This window comes from Oncorhynchus mykiss, chromosome 19 (genome assembly GCF_057628025.1).
Source record: "Oncorhynchus mykiss isolate SJ-2025 chromosome 19, ASM5762802v1, whole genome shotgun sequence".
Taxonomy (NCBI): domain Eukaryota; kingdom Metazoa; phylum Chordata; class Actinopteri; order Salmoniformes; family Salmonidae; genus Oncorhynchus; species Oncorhynchus mykiss.
This window is the reverse complement of record NC_143040.1, coordinates 65,299,834-65,317,434: the sequence shown is the minus strand read 5'-3', so window position 1 is coordinate 65,317,434 and position 17,601 is coordinate 65,299,834. Positions and strand designations below refer to the sequence as shown.

General features: G+C 45.0%; 2 protein-coding genes across 5 annotated transcripts in view; both read right to left on the bottom strand.

Annotated features, from left to right (window-relative positions):
• Window positions 1–17,601, bottom strand: part of LOC149975266 (uncharacterized) — a 414,127-nt gene that overhangs the window by 310,054 nt on the left and 86,472 nt on the right. The window lies entirely within an intron of this gene.
• The window catches only part of LOC110498155 (protein quaking-A), a 139,188-nt gene that overhangs the window by 94,351 nt on the left and 27,236 nt on the right, over window positions 1–17,601 (bottom strand). The window lies entirely within an intron of this gene.

Sequence of the window (17,601 nt, the reverse complement as noted above, 5' to 3'; positions counted from 1 at the left end):
CAACTGATTCATTCTGGCCACAGCCGTGCGTCGAGGTGGTCGGTGGTGGCTGGTCTAGTTAAAGTGTGTTGGGGGCAGCATAGGACAGTGGGAGCGAGCTAATCGTTCAGCTCAGATCCGCCTGTCAGATAAAACAACAGACGAGGCAATGCAGTCAGTTGACCTCCAGGGGGCGTGTTGAGACACGGAGTTCATATGTAAAAATATATATTTAAAAAATAGACCGATAAGTCTTTTCCAGATGCATTCGTACCCGCGTTTAATCCACCAAAAAGGACAGCTTTAAGATCCAATATAATTATTATTTACATGGCTATAAGTCTATCTTGCCTTGGCGCTACAGCAAGACGGGACACTGTCCCCCAACGCAACTACACCAGTCGGAGGTGAGAACTACTACTAACGGTTACTACTTCTATGGTGAGCGCCGAGTAGATAGAAGCTTACCAGCTCAATAGTGCCAAAAGATGCACACTGGCCATGAGAAGTGTCATGGTAGGGTGTCAAGTGTTTTTATTTTTATTTTACCTTTATTTAACTAGTCAATTAAGTCAAGTCAATTAAGAACAAATTCTTATTTTCAATGACGGCCTAGGAACAGTGGGTTCCTAGGCCTTGTTCAGGGGCAGAACGACAGATTTGTACCTTGTCAGCTCGGGGATTCGAACTTGCAACCTTTCCGTTACTAGTCCAATGCTCTAACCACTAGGCGACCCTGCCATGGTAGGGTGTCAAGTGTCGGGACAAACAATGGACGCTATGCCTAAATGTAAAGCAAGCATCATGCTAAGAACATTCCATTCTGTAGTAACTTTAACGTTACCGGCCTTTAGTGAAGCCAGTGAAATCTGGTTATATTATATTTGCTCTTTGCGAAGGGTATTCCTCAAGCTCTGTCATTCAAATGTTTTCAGAGACACTAAAAAAAAACACAGGAAGTTACGAAGTAGCGCTCATAGTTACATTTTGATGTGTGGGTTTCATTGTCAGGGACTGGTCCAAATTCAAGTTTCACCAGACTAATTTCCATGACGACTGCTAGCTAGCTAGCCAGCTAACTACCCAGCTAGCAATGAGGAATCTGACCAGAAGCGGCCCTCTTCCAGGGGAACTGATTGAAGCGGCCCTGAATCAAAATGAATGACAGCCCAGAATCGACCCAAATACGTCGGGTCGTTTTCGTCTACCGGAATTCAGACGACTTTGCCGGAATCTTCCCAGAATCCTCCCAGAAGCCTGATGCAAATTTAAATAAATGTCAACAAAATGACCAGATTTAGTCATTTTAAATTTTACAATTATACATTTTAGGCATACAAATTATACTCATCCACCAAAAAAAGGAAACACCGTACACCTGGTGACTGCATTCACGCCCGCCACAGGAGTCGCTACAGCGCAATGGGACTAGGAAATCCCGGGCCAAACCCTCCTCTAACGACACTGGACTAATTGTGTGGCGCCTCATGGGTCTCCCGGTTGCGGCCAGCACGGGTATCGAACCAGCATCTGGAGCAAGCCAGTTTCAATGTCTTAGACAGCTGCGCCACTCGGGAGGCTCCATCCAAAGTTAATGCTTATCAATTGCCTTGCACGAATTAAAAAAATACTACTTATACAGGACTCTTAAAGAATTATGTAAATGTTAATTGTATTTCTTGAGCACGGAAACAATGATAAAATATGGAAAAATAAATAATGAAATGTTAATTATATAAAGCAGCCCAAGAAATACATTCGGGCCAGATAACTCTCACCGGAATCGGCCCGAGCACAAAGAAATACATTTGGGCCAGATAACTCTCACCGGAATCGGCCCGAGCTCAATCCCCACATTCTAGCCATAAGTAATACTGCCTAATCAGCTGAGTGCCCCGACTCTCAGCCGGAATGGGCCCAGATCCACTGTGCTAGCTGGGTAGCTGTGTGAGCGTACTTGACACCGTTCACTGAGAATCAGTGCTAATCCAGGATCCTTGGAATGTCCCTACGCTAAATGTTTACGGTAACCATTAAGTGTCAACTTGAATGAGGTAGGGACACAAAGACTGTTCACTGGTGCAACGCTTGGGGCGAGAGGCAGCGCTGTGCCAGCAGCGAATTTTGTGATTGATGTTTTTACTTTCAAGTAACAACTATCAGAATTCAGTGGCTAAAGCCCCTACAAATCGATGAAAACACAGCTAAAAACCAATTCATTGAAAATGTGTCCTGTCGTTGTTTTTCAGCTGGTTAGTATGTGGCAGCTCAGTCTTCAGAGCCTAGGCAACATTTTTCTTGAATCAAAACAGTTTATCCTCCTTTCACTAGAGTAACAGTTTTTCCATAATAGAACAGGCAGATATATCAGCTGTTTGTGAATATTTCCATTCTAAAATCCCATATCGGTCGGGCTTTATGGACAACCATTGGAAAGCAGCATGACCACTCTTCCAATGTCCAGCCCTGACTGACACACACTTCTCCATTGGGCCCCAACCACCCTTCTTATTGCCCCAATAAAATGTTGAGGTAAAATCCAAAACAGCACCTTGGTAGGCGGTTTATCAGAACAGAGAGTTCATTTCCGAACAATGGAGGTGAGGGAGAGCCTTGAAATCACAACAAATGCTGAGGCTGATTCAGAAAACTTTAATGTCCTCAGAGGCAATGAATCTTGCAGCAGTCATAAAACATAACATCTACACATGTATAATACATAGCAAAGGAGAAAAATAGGCAGAGTGCAGTGTCATAGTGTAAGTGCTAACTGATATTGGTGCAACATATTTTTAAGTTGCAGAATTGCATTTAGAATAAAAGAGAACTTGGCCCTATTTTTTTTGTGGGGGGGGGGGGGGGTATGTACCTGTGTCCAGAGGGAAGGAGCTGGAATTCAGGGTGGAGTGTCAGGGAAGAGTCACCCACTATTTCATTAGCCTTCTGGAGGGCTCTGCCCAGGTAGAGAGATGATAGTTCTTGCTATTGCTGACCCTTGTCAAACATATTTTTCTGTGCAACCTTGATATTCCCAAACCAGCGGGTCAAGCAGTAGGACAGAATGCTCTCAATGAACCATTTATAATAGAGAACCATGCTGGTTAGATCAACAATAAAAAGTGCAGGAAATATAGTCCGTTGGTCTTAAAAATAGCACCAGTACAGTGATCCCAGGACAGCTTGCTGTCAATGACTAGCCCAAGGTATTTGTACTCCTCCACTATTGGAACGAGCTCACCTTTTATCAGTGATGGTGTGTTCATGGTAGTGTTCCATGTACTTTGTTTTTTTATGTATTTAATATTAGATGGGATGACTCACACCAGACAGTAAAATCCTTCAGAGCAGGTCCGTACTCCGTCTCTTCCCCTCCTGAAGGCTGAGGGAACAGAGGTCATCCGAGGGAGAGGGGTGGAAGGAAAGCTATCTGGGGTGGGCCTCAAAAAGACAGGGCTTCAATTTAAGCCTCTGCATGAGAATACTCTATGTCAATACCTGACCCCGAATGACAGGGGAGGGAAATCACCTCTACAGCATAACTAACCTTCACTGCGAACACCAAAAACCACAGACGAGTGCACCAACTTCTATTTTGTTATGTTTTCATTTTTATCCCGACAAGGGACTGACAGGTTGTAATGGATGAGATTTAACACACACACACACACACACAATCAAATGCGGTTAGGCACATCTGGCATGCAGCTGGGTAGAATCTCTACAGTGGAAAGCATCTGGGGGATGCACAGGGTGGGGCTGAATACACACACACACACACACACACACACACACACACCTAACCCAGCCTTCCATTACAACATAAACTTCACTCCTCCATGGGTCACAGAGTGTGCCGGCCCAGGTCAGACCGCTGAGATCACATCACTCCTCCCCATTAGCATGACTTTGTGAAGAATCTATTCATCTGTCGATATATTAATGCGGGAGGCGGAACTGATAAGTGGCTAGGTCCCTCCCTGGAAGGAGGACAGCTTCTTAGGTCAGGCCAAATGAAATCAGCAGTTCAATGTTGAACAATTAATCATTGGCCTGGCCTTAGTTGAACTGTCCAATTGTCTCCCAGATGTGTTGGAGTGAGGAAGGGATTCAGTATACATATAATACATACAGTACCAGTCAAGTTGACACCTACTCATTCAAGAGTTTCTTTATTTTGACCATTTTCTACATTGTAGAATAATAGTGAAGACATCAAAACTATGAAATAACACATGGAATCATGTAATAACAAAAATATAGTTTAAATGTGAGATTCTTCAAAAGTAGCCACCCTTTGCCTTGACAGCTTTGCACACTTGGCATTCTCTCAACCAGCTTCATGAGGTAGTCACCTGGAATGCATTTCAATTAACAAGTGCCTTGTTAAGTAAGTTTGTGGAATTGATTTTCTTCATAAGTCAATCAGGTGTGATGTGACAAGGTAGGGGTGATTTACAAAAGACAGCCCTATTTGGTAAAAGACCAAGTCCATATTATGGCAAGAATAGCTAAAATAAGCAAAGAGAAAACGACAGTCCATCACTACTGTATGACATGAAGGTCAGTCAATGTTAGTCCTGGGCGGTATACCGTAATTTACTACACACACAGACACACACACACAGACACACACACAGACACACACACAGACACACACACACACAGACACACACAGACACGTATTTATGCATTTGAGTTGTTACTTTACCATCTAACGGTATTTTAATGTTTTGCTTGTTAAATGTGACATGCCTTGTGTAACGTCCATTTTTATAGTTTACTCTGCTACTTGAGTCATCTCTCTCTCTCTCTCTCTCCACGCCACTTTCCACACAGACCTAGCCCCGCCCCCCGTCACTCAAAGAGCGCATGTTGTTGTTGCTTGACCACGAGACACTTTCATTCCGTCTGCATGGTCAATGCAGCACATGCAACAATGTTGATGACAACGATGTTGTTTTCACTTTGATCACAACGAGCGTTCTATAATTACAATATTAGTTAGTGTTTCTTACATCTGCAGCAATCTAGTTTGTATTTTCTTAGCAAGTTGAGCTAAATCATGTTAGCCACTAATGCTAATCTCTAGTTAGCTGGCTAGCTAATAAAAGTACTGAGTCAGAGCAAACATAGCTGGCTAATACAGGTACTGGGGGAGGCTTCAAAATCAGCATGTTGTTTGTGCAACAGTATCTTCTATATCAAAGAGGAATAGGCAAAGCATGAATATGTTGGCTATATGAATACAGATTTAATGTAGCCAAAGATTATAGGGTCCCCTAGGAAACACTACACATCACTTGCGACCTGGCCAAGATAAAGCAAAGCAGTTGACACATATAATAACAGAGTTACACATGGAGTAAAACAAACATACAGTCAATAATACAGTAGAAAAATAAGTCTATATACAATGTGAGCAAACGAGATAAGAGAGGTAAAGGCAATACATAGGCCATGGTGGCGAAGTAAATACTATATAGCAATTAAACACTGGAATGGTTGATTTGACAGTAGATGAGAGTGCAAAGTAGAACTACTGGGGTGCAAAGGAGCAAAATAAATAAATACAGTAGGGGAAGAGGTAGTTGTTTGGGCTATTTATAGATGGGCTATGTACAGATGCAGTGATCTGTGAGCTGCTCTGACAGCTGGTGCTTAAAGCTGGTGAGGGAGATACAGTGCCTTGTGAAAGTTTTCGGCCCCCTTGAACTTTGCGACCTTTTGCCACATTTCAGGCTTCAAACATAAAGATATAAAACTGTATTTTTTTGTGAAGAATCAACAACAAGTGGGACACAATCATGTAGTGGAACGACATTTATTGGATATTTCAAACTTTTTTAACAAATCAAAAACTGAAAAATTGGGCGTGCAAAATTATTCAGCCCCTTTACTTTCAGTGCAGCAAACTCTCTCCAGAAGTTCAGTGAGGATCTCTGAATGATCCAATGTTGACCTAAATGACTAATGATGATAAATACAATCCACCTGTGTGTAATCAAGTCTCCGTATAAATGCACCTGCACTGTGATAGTCTCAGAGGTCCGTTAAAAGCGCAGAGAGCATCATGAAGAACAAGGAACACACCAGGCAGGTCCGAGATACTGTTGTGAAGAAGTTTAAAGGATTTGGATACAAAAATATTTCCCAAGCTTTAAACATCCCAAGGAGCACTGTGCAAGCGATAATATTGAAATGGAAGGAGTATCAGACCACTGCAAATCTACCAAGACCTGGCCGTCCCTCTAAACTTTCAGCTCATACAAGGAGAAGACTGATCAGAGATGCAGCCAAGAGGCCCATGATCACTCTGGGTGAACTGCAGAGATCTACAGCTGAGGTGGGAGACTCTGTCCATAGGACAACAATCAGTCGTATATTGCACAAATCTGGCCTTTATGGAAGAGTGGCAAGAAGAAAGACATTTCTTAAAGATATCCATAAAAAGTGTCGTTTAAAGTTTGCCACAAGCCACCTGGGAGACACACCAAACATGTGGAAGAAGGTGCTCTGGTCAGATGAAACCAAAATTGAACGTTTTGGCAACAATGCAAAACATTATGTTTGGCGTAAAAGCAACACAGCTGATCACCCTGAACACACCATCCCCACTGTCAAACATGGTGGTGGCAGCATCATGGTTTGGGCCTGCTTTTCTTCAGCAGGGACAGGGAAGATGGTTAAAATTGATGGGAAGATGGATGGAGCCAAATACAGGACCATTCTGGAAGAAAACCTGATGGAGTCTGCAAAAGACCTGAGACTGGGACGGAGATTTGTCTTCCCAACAAGACAATGATCCAAAACATAAAGCAAAATCTACAATGGAATGGTTCAAAAATAAACATATCCAGGTGTTAGAATGGCCAAGTCAAAGTCCAGACCTGAAGCCAATCGAGAATCTGTGGAAAGAACTGAAAACTGCTGTTCACAAATGCTCTCCATCCAACCTCACTGAGCTCGAGCTGTTTTGCAAGGAGGAATGGGAAAAACATTCAGTCTCTTGATGTGCAAAACTGATAGAGACATACCCCAAGCGACTTACAGCTGTAATCGCTGCAAAAGGTGGCGCTACAAAGTATTAACTTAAGGGGGCTGAATAATTTTGCACGCCCAATTTTTCAGTTTTTGATTTGTTAAAAAAGTTTGAAATATCCAATAAATGTCGTTCCACTTCATGATTGTGTCCCACTTGTTGTTGATTCTTCACAAAAAAATACAGTTTTATATCTTTATGTTTAAGCCTGAAATGTGGCAAAAGGTCGCAAAGTTCAAGGGGGCCGAATACTTTCGCAAGGCACTGTAAGTGTTTCCAGTTTGAGATTTTTGTAGTTCGTTCCAGTCATTGGCAGCAGAGAACTGGAAGGAGAGGCGACCAAAGGAGGAAATGGCTTTGGGGGTGACAAGTGAGATATACCTGCTGGAGCGCGTGCTACAGGTGGGTGCTGCTATGGTGACCAGCGAGCTGAGATAAGGGGGGACTTTACCTAGCAGGGTCTTGTAGATTACCTGGAGCCAGTAGGTTTGGCTACGAATATGAAGCGAGGGCCAGCCAACGAGAGCGTACAGGTCGCAGTGGTGGGTAGTATATGGGGCTGTGGTGACAAAACGGATGGCACTGTGATAGACTGCATCCAGTTTGCTGAGTAGAGTGTTGGGGGCTATTTTGTAAATGACATGGCCAAAGTCGGGATGGGTAAGATGGTCAGTTTTCCTACCCTGTCGCAATAACTGGTCAATGGCATTTTCATTCGTTATCATGTCAAACACTGTATTCAAAGTGCCCGCCTTTATTTATATTCTAACTATAGAATTACAATAAACATTCTATTTCCATGATTCCAAAAGTTCCAAAAGTTCACCCAAGTGTTTTAATCTAAATCACAACATTTGGTTAAATATATTCTCAAATGAGTGCAGGAAATGCAGAAATTGACAGAAATGCAGGAAATGATTTTAGGTTGAAGTTGAACAGTATAAAACAATCAAAATGAAGAAAGATCCATTGAAATAATTTAAAATATATATGTATGTGTTGCCACACTAGGGTCACGTATTGCTCAAAGCAAATGTAGAACTTTTATTAAATCAAAAACATAAAATACCGTCAACAATTTGAAAAACGCCATATGATATATTTTGGCCATATCGCCCTAGTCAATGTGGAACATTTGAAGAACTTTGAAAGTTTCTTCAAGTGCAGTCGCAAAAACCATCAAGCGCTATGATGAAACTGGCTCTCATGAGGACCACCACAGGAAAGGAAGACCCAGAGTTACCTCTGCTGCAGAGGATAAGTTCATTAGAGTTATCTGCCTCTCACGAGGACCGCTACAGGAAAGGAAGACCCAGAGTTACCTCTGCTGCAGAGGATAAGTTCATTAGAGTTATCTGCCTCTCACGAGGACCGCTACAGGAAAGGAAGACCCAGAGTTACCTCTGCTGCAGAGGATAAGTTCATTAGAGTTATCTGTCTCTCACGAGGACCGCTACAGGAAAGGAAGACCCAGAGTTACCTCTACTGCAGAGGATAAGTTCATTAGAGTTATCTGTCTCTCACGAGGACCGCTACAGGAAAGGAAGACCCAGAGTTACCTCTGCTGCAGAGGATAAGTTCATTAGAGTTATCTGCCTCTCACGAGGACCGCTACAGGAAAGGAAGACCCAGAGTTACCTCTGCTGCAGAGGATAAGTTCATTAGAGTTACCTGCCTCTCACGAGGACCGCTACAGGAAAGGAAGACCCAGAGTTACCTCTACTGCAGAGGATCAGTTCATTAGTTACCAGACTCAGATTGCAGCCCAAATAAATACTTCATCGGGTTCAAGTAACAGACACATCAACAGATCAGAGGAGACTGTGTGAATCAGGCCTTCATGGTTGAATTGATGCAAAGAAACCAATACTAAAGGACACCAATAAGAAGAGACTTGCTTGGACCAAGAGACACGAGCAATTGACAGACCGGTGAAAATCTGTCCTTTTGGTCTGATGAGTCCAAATTTGAGATTTTTGGTTCCAACCGCAGTGTCTTTGGAAGACGCAGAGTAGGTAAACGGATCATCTCCGCATGTGTGGTTCCCACCCTGAAGCATGGAGGAGATGGTGTGATGTGTGGGGGTGCTTTCCTGGTGACACTGTGCTTTATTTAGAATTCAAGGCACACCTCCACAATCCACAATCCACCCAATTGAGAAGGTTTGGGATGTGTTGAACCACAGAGTGAAGGAACAGCAGCCAACAAGTAATCAGCACATCCTTCAAGACTGCTGGAAAAGCATTCCAGGTGAAGCTGGTTGAGAGAATGCCAAGACTGTGCAAAGCTGGCATCAAGGCAAAGGGTGGCTACATTGAATAATCTAAATATATATTTTGATTTGTTGAACACTTTGGGTTACTACAGGGTTCCATATGTGTCATTTCATAGTTTTGATGTCTTCACTATTATTCTACAATGTTGAAAATAGTAACAAAGAAAAACCCCTGAATGAGTAGGTGTCTAAACTTTTGACTGGTACTGTATATATGGTGTAATGTATTGGGCCCCTATAGATCATAACATCTGGGTAGTGTTCATTTGGAACCAAATGGAACAAACCTGACATCAAGGAGGGGCATATCTGAATATATCCAATAAGAAACCCTAAATCGTATTTTTTTTGTTGCAAACTATTTAGCTACATTGTGACCTACTGAGCACGATCTTGGGCTGGGGACCAGGGGGGATGGGCTGGGGACCAGGGGGACCGTCTTGGGCTGGGAACAGAGTGGTGGTGAAGTACTAAAAAGGTAAGGGACTTGTAGGAGGGCCAGGCAACAGGTTTCAAAGTCTTAGCAACAGGCAACCCATCCAACACAAATTGTAACATTCCTCCCTCTACTCTGGCAAGAACGTTCTCTTTTAATTTCCTGCAAAAATGTCACATTAAAATGAGAGGCCGGGCCTCCAGCCCAAGACGTGCGCCATTTGACAACATCCAAAATCCTCGCGCCAAAATCCTCGCGCCAAGTCTATTCTGAAACGCAGGGCTCATCTAAAATGATCCCCTGCCTGGGCGATGTCGATTAAATTCTTTGTCTTTGTCCACCCTGGAGACGTGTGTCTAGTCAAACGGCATAGGAGATTTTGAGAGGAACATTCAGTCGGAATGGAAGAGAAAGGAAAGGAAAAAGCTGGCAGTTACAGAGGGTAGCACTCGAAGAACTGTGATGGAGCAAATTCAGCTGTTGCAAGTTTCTCTAGTGCTGTTTAACACCCACACAGAGGCACACCCACACTAGCTAGTACGGTGCCATCAGAAACTATTGACCCCGTGTCTGTAAGTTTAAAACAGGTAGTGAGTAATAAGTCTCCCTCCCTCTTTCACCCCCACGTCTCCCGCCCTCCTTCACCCCCACGTCTCCCCACTCAGATTCTGCCTAACCTACACACCCCCCCCCCCCCACCCGTTGTGCCTAGTGTCTAACACACAGTAGGGGATATCAGAGGTCTGCTCTCAGGAACTAAATAACACTGTCGACTTGAGACCGTCACAGTGATGGAGAGAACACACAGACTCCTGATATGATGGGAACTAAATAACACTGTCGACTTGAGACAGTCACAGTGATGGAGAGAACACACAACACTCCTGATATGATGGGAACTAAATAACACTGTCGACTTGAGACAGTCACAGTGATGGAGAGAACACACAGACTCCTGATATGATGGGAACTAAATAACACTGTCAACTTGAGACAGTCACAGTGATGGAGAGAACACACAGACTCCTGATATGATGGGAACTAAATAACACTGTCAACTTGAGACAGTCACAGTGATGGAGAGAACACACAGACTCCTGATATGATGGGAACTAAATAACACTGTCGACTTGAGACAGTCACAGTGATGGAGAGAACACACAGACTCCTGATATGATGGGAACTAAATAACACTGTCGACTTGAGACAGTCACAGTGATGGGGAGAACACACAGACGACTCCTGACAGCGTTTGACGTGAGACTTTTCGCTGCTTCCAAAACTACCTAGGCCTCAGCTCTCACTCCGCCTTCGGGTGTTCTAGGCCTTCTACCACTTTTCTTCTCTCGTTCACAGTTCTAAGAAAATGTCACACTCCCAGGTCTCAGAGCAGACTGCCCTTCTTGAGCTACGGTGAAGGCTAGATCCATTTCCACTGTGAAGGGGAAGCTAATGTTAAAGGTCTAAGACCAAACAAGTGAGAGAGGTTTAGCAGCATTAGGACAAGGGAGGGCTAGTTAGAATGACAGCATACAGACTAATATCCTGCCTGACCAGGACATCAACAACTATGCCTACATAACCTCCCAACTGTTTGAAAACACTTCCCCTGAGCAGGACAACACAGAACTGGTCAAGCGAAAGCTAAAATCCAGTCAGACTAGAAGTAGCACTAAATCCTTAGGCAGTATTTTGTGGGCGCACCACAATGACATGAAATGTAACGAGCCCAGGTTCAGACAAGGACTGTCTGTCTACGTCTGGCTGCCTTCCATTCAAATGTTATATTGAGCCTGAAAAGAGCCACCTGGAAAGGAGAGTGAAGAAGGAGCTGGAGGGGGCTGTGTAGAACGTTAGCTGTCTGATCAGTCTATGAGGCAGCATGGACCACAGAGGCCTATTGAGAAAGGGGGCAGCGGTAGTGCTATACTGCTAACCCATGTACTGGAGAGAGTGACAACACGACAGGCACACACACACCTGAAGGGACTGACGGTAGTCCTATACTGCTAACCCATGTACCGGAGAGAGTGACAACACGACAGGCACACACACACCTGAAGGGACTGACGGCTAGCGTGCCACACTGTCAGTCTGCTTTAGTCCTCCTGTCCTTTCTCCATCCCTCCCCGGCTCATTGAGCAGGGCGCTGATGCTTTTCTCCCCTGCTGTCGTTTGTTCCTAGTAGGCCAATTCCCCACATCACTCAGCAGTAAGAGATCACATTCTCACCCACACATTAACCTAACCCCCCCAGCCCCCCCCCCCTCCCTCCCCAGGGGTTTGCAGAGCCAGGAAAAGGAGGCTCAGACTAAAGACATGGAAATAAAAATAGACTGTGCTTTACATGTACATGTGAACTCTGAGCATCTAGTAGAGTCTCTCTATTGACCCAGTGAAAACACAAGTCTAGTCGCAGAGTAAAAGGGTAGGCGAGACAGGAGAGGGAGGATTCAGTCACGGAAAGAGTAAAAGGGTAGGCGAGACAGGAGAGGGAGGATTCAGTCATAGAAAGAGTAAAAGGGTAGGCGAGACAGGAGAGGGAGGATTCAGTCATAGAAAGAGTAAAAGGGTAGGCGAGACAGGAGAGGGAGGATTCAGTCACGGAAAGAGTAAAAGGGTAGGCGAGACAGGAGAGGGAGGATTCAGTCATGGAAAGAGTAAAAGGGTAGGCGAGACAGGAGAGGGAGGATTCAGTCATAGAAAGAGTAAAAGGGTAGGCGAGACAGGAGAGGGAGGATTCAGTCATGGAAAGAGTAAAAGGGTAGGCGAGACAGGAGAGGGAGGATTCAGTCACGGAAAGAGTAAAAGGGTAGGCGAGACAGGAGAGGGAGGATTCAGTCATAGAAAGAGTAAAAGGGTAGGCGAGACAGGAGAGGGAGGATTCAGTCATAGAAAGAGTAAAAGGGTAGGCGAGACAGGAGAGGGAGGATTCAGTCATAGAAAGAGTAAAAGGGTAGGCGAGACAGGAGAGGGAGGATTCAGTCATGGAAAGAGTAAAAGGGTAGGCGAGACAGGAGAGGGAGGATTCAGTCATAGAAAGAGTAAAAGGGTAGGCGAGACAGGAGAGGGAGGATTCAGTCATAGAAAGAGTAAAAGGGTAGGCGAGACAGGAGAGGGAGGATTCAGTCACGGAAAGAGTAAAAGGGTAGGCGAGACAGGAGAGGGAGGATTCAGTCATGGAAAGAGTAAAAGGGTAGGCGAGACAGGAGAGGGAGGATTCAGTCACGGAAAGAGTAAAAGGGTAGGCGAGACAGGAGAGGGAGGATTCAGTCACGGAAAGAGTAAAAGGGTAGGCGAGACAGGAGAGGGAGGATTCAGTCATGGAAAGAGTAAAAGGGTAGGCGAGACAGGAGAGGGAGGATTCAGTCATAGAAAGAGTAAAAGGGTAGGCGAGACAGGAGAGGGAGGATTCAGTCATGGAATAAGTAAAAGGGTAGGCGAGACAGGAGAGGGAGGATTCAGTCACGGAAAGCTTAAGGAGAGGAGGGAGGAAAGGAGAGCATGATTTGTCAGAGGTGCAAAGATGATGACATAAGGCAGCAGTTAAAAACACTGCAAAGCAGCATATGTCTCTAATTCAGTGTTCCCAAACTACGGGGGTGCAGGGGACAGAGTCCCCGCCCCAAAAATAAATAAACATTTTTTATTTCAGCAACTCAGTCAGGCTTTCAACTTACTCTTGAAAGCTGTAATATTCGATTGCACAAGGTGCAATTTTGAAATTGGGTAGTGCATCAGTTTTCCTCCTTGTGTCAGTCATTGCAGACCTTGGAGAGCTAGTTATAACTTGGGCGGTATCCAGACTCCCCTACCGTCCTTCTCTTAGTGTTTTACGGTATTACTGGCAAAGGACAAGGAGACACAAAAAAAAAACGCAAGAAAAGCCCCATTGTGTATCTATTATTTATTTTACCTTTATTTAACAGTTAAGGACAAATTCTTATTTTCAATGACGGCCTAGGAACAGTGGGTTAACTGCCTGTTCAGGGGCAGAACGGCAGATTTGTACCTTGTCAGCTCGGGTGTTTGAACTTGCAACCTTTCAGTTACTAGTCCAACTCTCTAACCACTAGGCTACCCTGCCGCCCCAATTTTGTTAGAATACTAACAAAATTAGCACAAACTTACAGCGAAATCACAGACGCTGTCAGCTAAATGCTAAAACAACAAACTAAATTTGCAAAGACAGGCAAATTCAGCTCATAAAGTTACAAAAGCATAACGAATGAAGACATTTACAAACAAAAGTGAATGAGAGAAATTGTGCAAATGAACAAGTTGTGATGCATGCTTTTCTGAAGGAAGAGCAGCATGTGTACACGGAACAGAGGAGAGAAGAACAGAGGAAGAGCAGCATGTGTACACGGAACAGAGGAGAGAAGAACAGAGGAAGAGCAGCATGTGTACACGGAACAGAGGAGAGAAGAACAGAGGAAGAGTAGCATGTGTACACGGAACAGAGGAAGAGTAGCATGTGTACACGGAACAGAGGAGAGAAGAACAGAGGAAGAGCAGCATGTGTACACGGAACAGAGGAGAGAAGAACAGAGGAAGAGTAGCATGTGTACACGGAACAGAGGAAGAGTAGCATGTGTACACAGAACAGAGGAGAGAAGAACAGAGGAAGAGTAGCATGTGTACACGGAACAGAGGAAGAGTAGCATGTGTACACGGAACAGAGGAGAGAAGAACAGAGGAAGAGTAGCATGTGTACACGGAACAGAGGAAGAGTAGCATGTGTACACGGAACAGAGGAGAGAAGAACAGAGGAAGAGCAGCATGTGTACACGGAACAGAGGAGAGAAGAACAGAGGAAGAGCAGCATGTGTACACGGAACAGAGGAGAGAAGAACAGAGGAAGAGTAGCATGTGTACACGGAACAGAGGAAGAGTAGCATGTGTACACGGAACAGAGGAGAGAAGAACAGAGGAAGAGTAGCATGTGTACACGGAACAGAGGAAGAGTAGCATGTGTACACGGAACAGAGGAGAGAAGAACAGAGGAAGAGTAGCATGTGTACACAGAACAGAGGAAGAGCAGCATGTGTACACGGAACAGAGGAGAGAAGAACAGAGGAAGAGTAGCATGTGTACACGGAACAGAGGAAGAGTAGCATGTGTACACGGAACAGAGGAGAGAAGAACAGAGGAAGAGTAGCATGTGTACACGGAACAGAGGAGAGAAGAACAGAGGAAGAGCAGCATGTGTACACGGAACAGAGGAAGAGCAGCATGTGTACACGGAACAGAGGAAGAGCGGCATGTGTACACGGAACAGAGGAGAGAAGAACAGAGGAAGAGTAGCATGTGTACACGGAACAGAGGAGAGAAGAACAGAGGAAGAGTAGCATGTGTACACGGAACAGAGGAGAGAAGAACAGAGGAAGAGTAGCATGTGTACACGGAACAGAGGAGAGAAGAACATAGGAAGAGTAGCATGTGTACACGGAACAGAGGAGAGAAGAACAGAGGAAGAGTAGCATGTGTACACGGAACAGAGGAAGAGCAGCATGTGTACACGGAACAGAGGAAGAGTAGCATGTGTACACGGAACAGAGGAGAGAAGAACAGAGGAAGAGTAGCATGTGTACACGGAACAGAGGAGAGAAGAACAGAGGAAGAGTAGCATGTGTACACGGAACAGAGGAGAGAAGAACAGAGGAAGAGTAGCATGTGTACACGGAACAGAGGAGAGAAGAACAGAGGAAGAGTAGCATGTGTACACGGAACAGAGGAAGAGTAGCATGTGTACACGGAACAGAGGAGAGAAGAACAGAGGAAGAGCAGCATGTGTACACGGAACAGAGGAGAGAAGAACAGAGGAAGAGTAGCATGTGTACACGGAACAGAGGAAGAGTAGCATGTGTACACGGAACAGAGGAGAGAAGAACAGAGGAAGAGCAGCATGTGTACACGGAACAGAGGAGAGAAGAACAGAGGAAGAGTAGCATGTGTACACGGAACAGAGGAGAGAAGAACAGAGGAAGAGTAACATGTGTACACAGAACAGAGGAAGAGTAGCATGTGTACACGGAACAGAGGAGAGAAGAACAGAGGAAGAGCAGCATGTGTACACAGAACAGAGGAAGAGTAGCATGTGTACACGGAACAGAGGAGAGAAGAACAGAGGAAGAGCAGCATGTGTACACGGAACAGAGGAAGAGTAGCATGTGTACACGGAACAGAGGAGAGAAGAACAGAGGAAGAGTAGCATGTGTACACGGAACAGAGGAAGAGTAGCATGTGTACACGGAACAGAGGAGAGAAGAACAGAGGAAGAGTAGCATGTGTACACGGAACAGAGGAAGAGTAGCATGTGTACACGGAACAGAGGAGAGAAGAACAGAGGAAGAGTAGCATGTGTACACGGAACAGAGGAGAGAAGAACAGAGGAAGAGTAGCATGTGTACACAGAACAGAGGAAGAGTAGCATGTGTACACGGAACAGAGGAGAGAAGAACAGAGGAAGAGTAGCATGTGTACACAGAACAGAGGAGAGAAGAACAGAGGAAGAGCAGCATGTGTACACGGAACAGAGGAGAGAAGAACAGAGGAAGAGCAGCATGTGTACACGGAACAGAGGAGAGAAGAACAGAGGAAGAGTAGCATGTGTACACAGAACAGAGGAAGAGTAGCATGTGTACACAGAACAGAGGAAGAGCAGCATGTGTACACGGAACAGAGGAGAGAAGAACAGAGGAAGAGTAGCATGTGTACACAGAACAGAGGAAGAGTAGCATGTGTACACGGAACAGAGGAGAGAAGAACAGAGGAAGAGCAGCATGTGTACACGGAACAGAGGAGAGAAGAACAGAGGAAGAGTAGCATGTGTACACGGAACAGAGGAGAGAAGAACAGAGGAAGAGCAGCATGTGTACACGGAACAGAGGAGAGAAGAACAGAGGAAGAGTAGCATGTGTACACAGAACAGAGGAAGAGCAGCATGTGTACACGGAACAGAGGAGAGAAGAACAGAGGAAGAGTAGCATGTGTACACGGAACAGAGGAGAGAAGAACAGAGGAAGAGTAGCATGTGTACACGGAACAGAGGAAGAGTAGCATGTGTACACGGAACAGAGGAGAGAAGAACAGAGGAAGAGTAGCATGTGTACACAGAACAGAGGAGAGAAGAACAGAGGAAGAGCAGCATGTGTACACGGAACAGAGGAAGAGTAGCATGTGTACACGGAACAGAGGAAGAGCAGCATGTGTACACGGAACAGAGGAGAGAAGAACAGAGGAAGAGCAGCATGTGTACACGGAACAGAGGAGAGAAGAACAGAGGAAGAGTAGCATGTGTACACGGAACAGAGGAGAGAAGAACAGAGGAAGAGCAGCATGTGTACACGGAACAGAGGAAGAGCAGCATGTGTACACGGAACAGAGGAAGAGCGGCATGTGTACACGGAACAGAGGAGAGAAGAACAGAGGAAGAGTAGCATGTGTACACGGAACAGAGGAGAGAAGAACAGAGGAAGAGTAGCATGTGTACACGGAACAGAGGAGAGAAGAACAGAGGAAGAGTAGCATGTGTACACGGAACAGAGGAGAGAAGAACATAGGAAGAGTAGCATGTGTACACGGAACAGAGGAGAGAAGAACAGAGGAAGAGTAGCATGTGTACACGGAACAGAGGAAGAGCAGCATGTGTACACGGAACAGAGGAAGAGTAGCATGTGTACACGGAACAGAGGAGAGAAGAACAGAGGAAGAGTAGCATGTGTACACGGAACAGAGGAGAGAAGAACAGAGGAAGAGTAGCATGTGTACACGGAACAGAGGAGAGAAGAACAGAGGAAGAGTAGCATGTGTACACGGAACAGAGGAGAGAAGAACAGAGGAAGAGTAGCATGTGTACACGGAACAGAG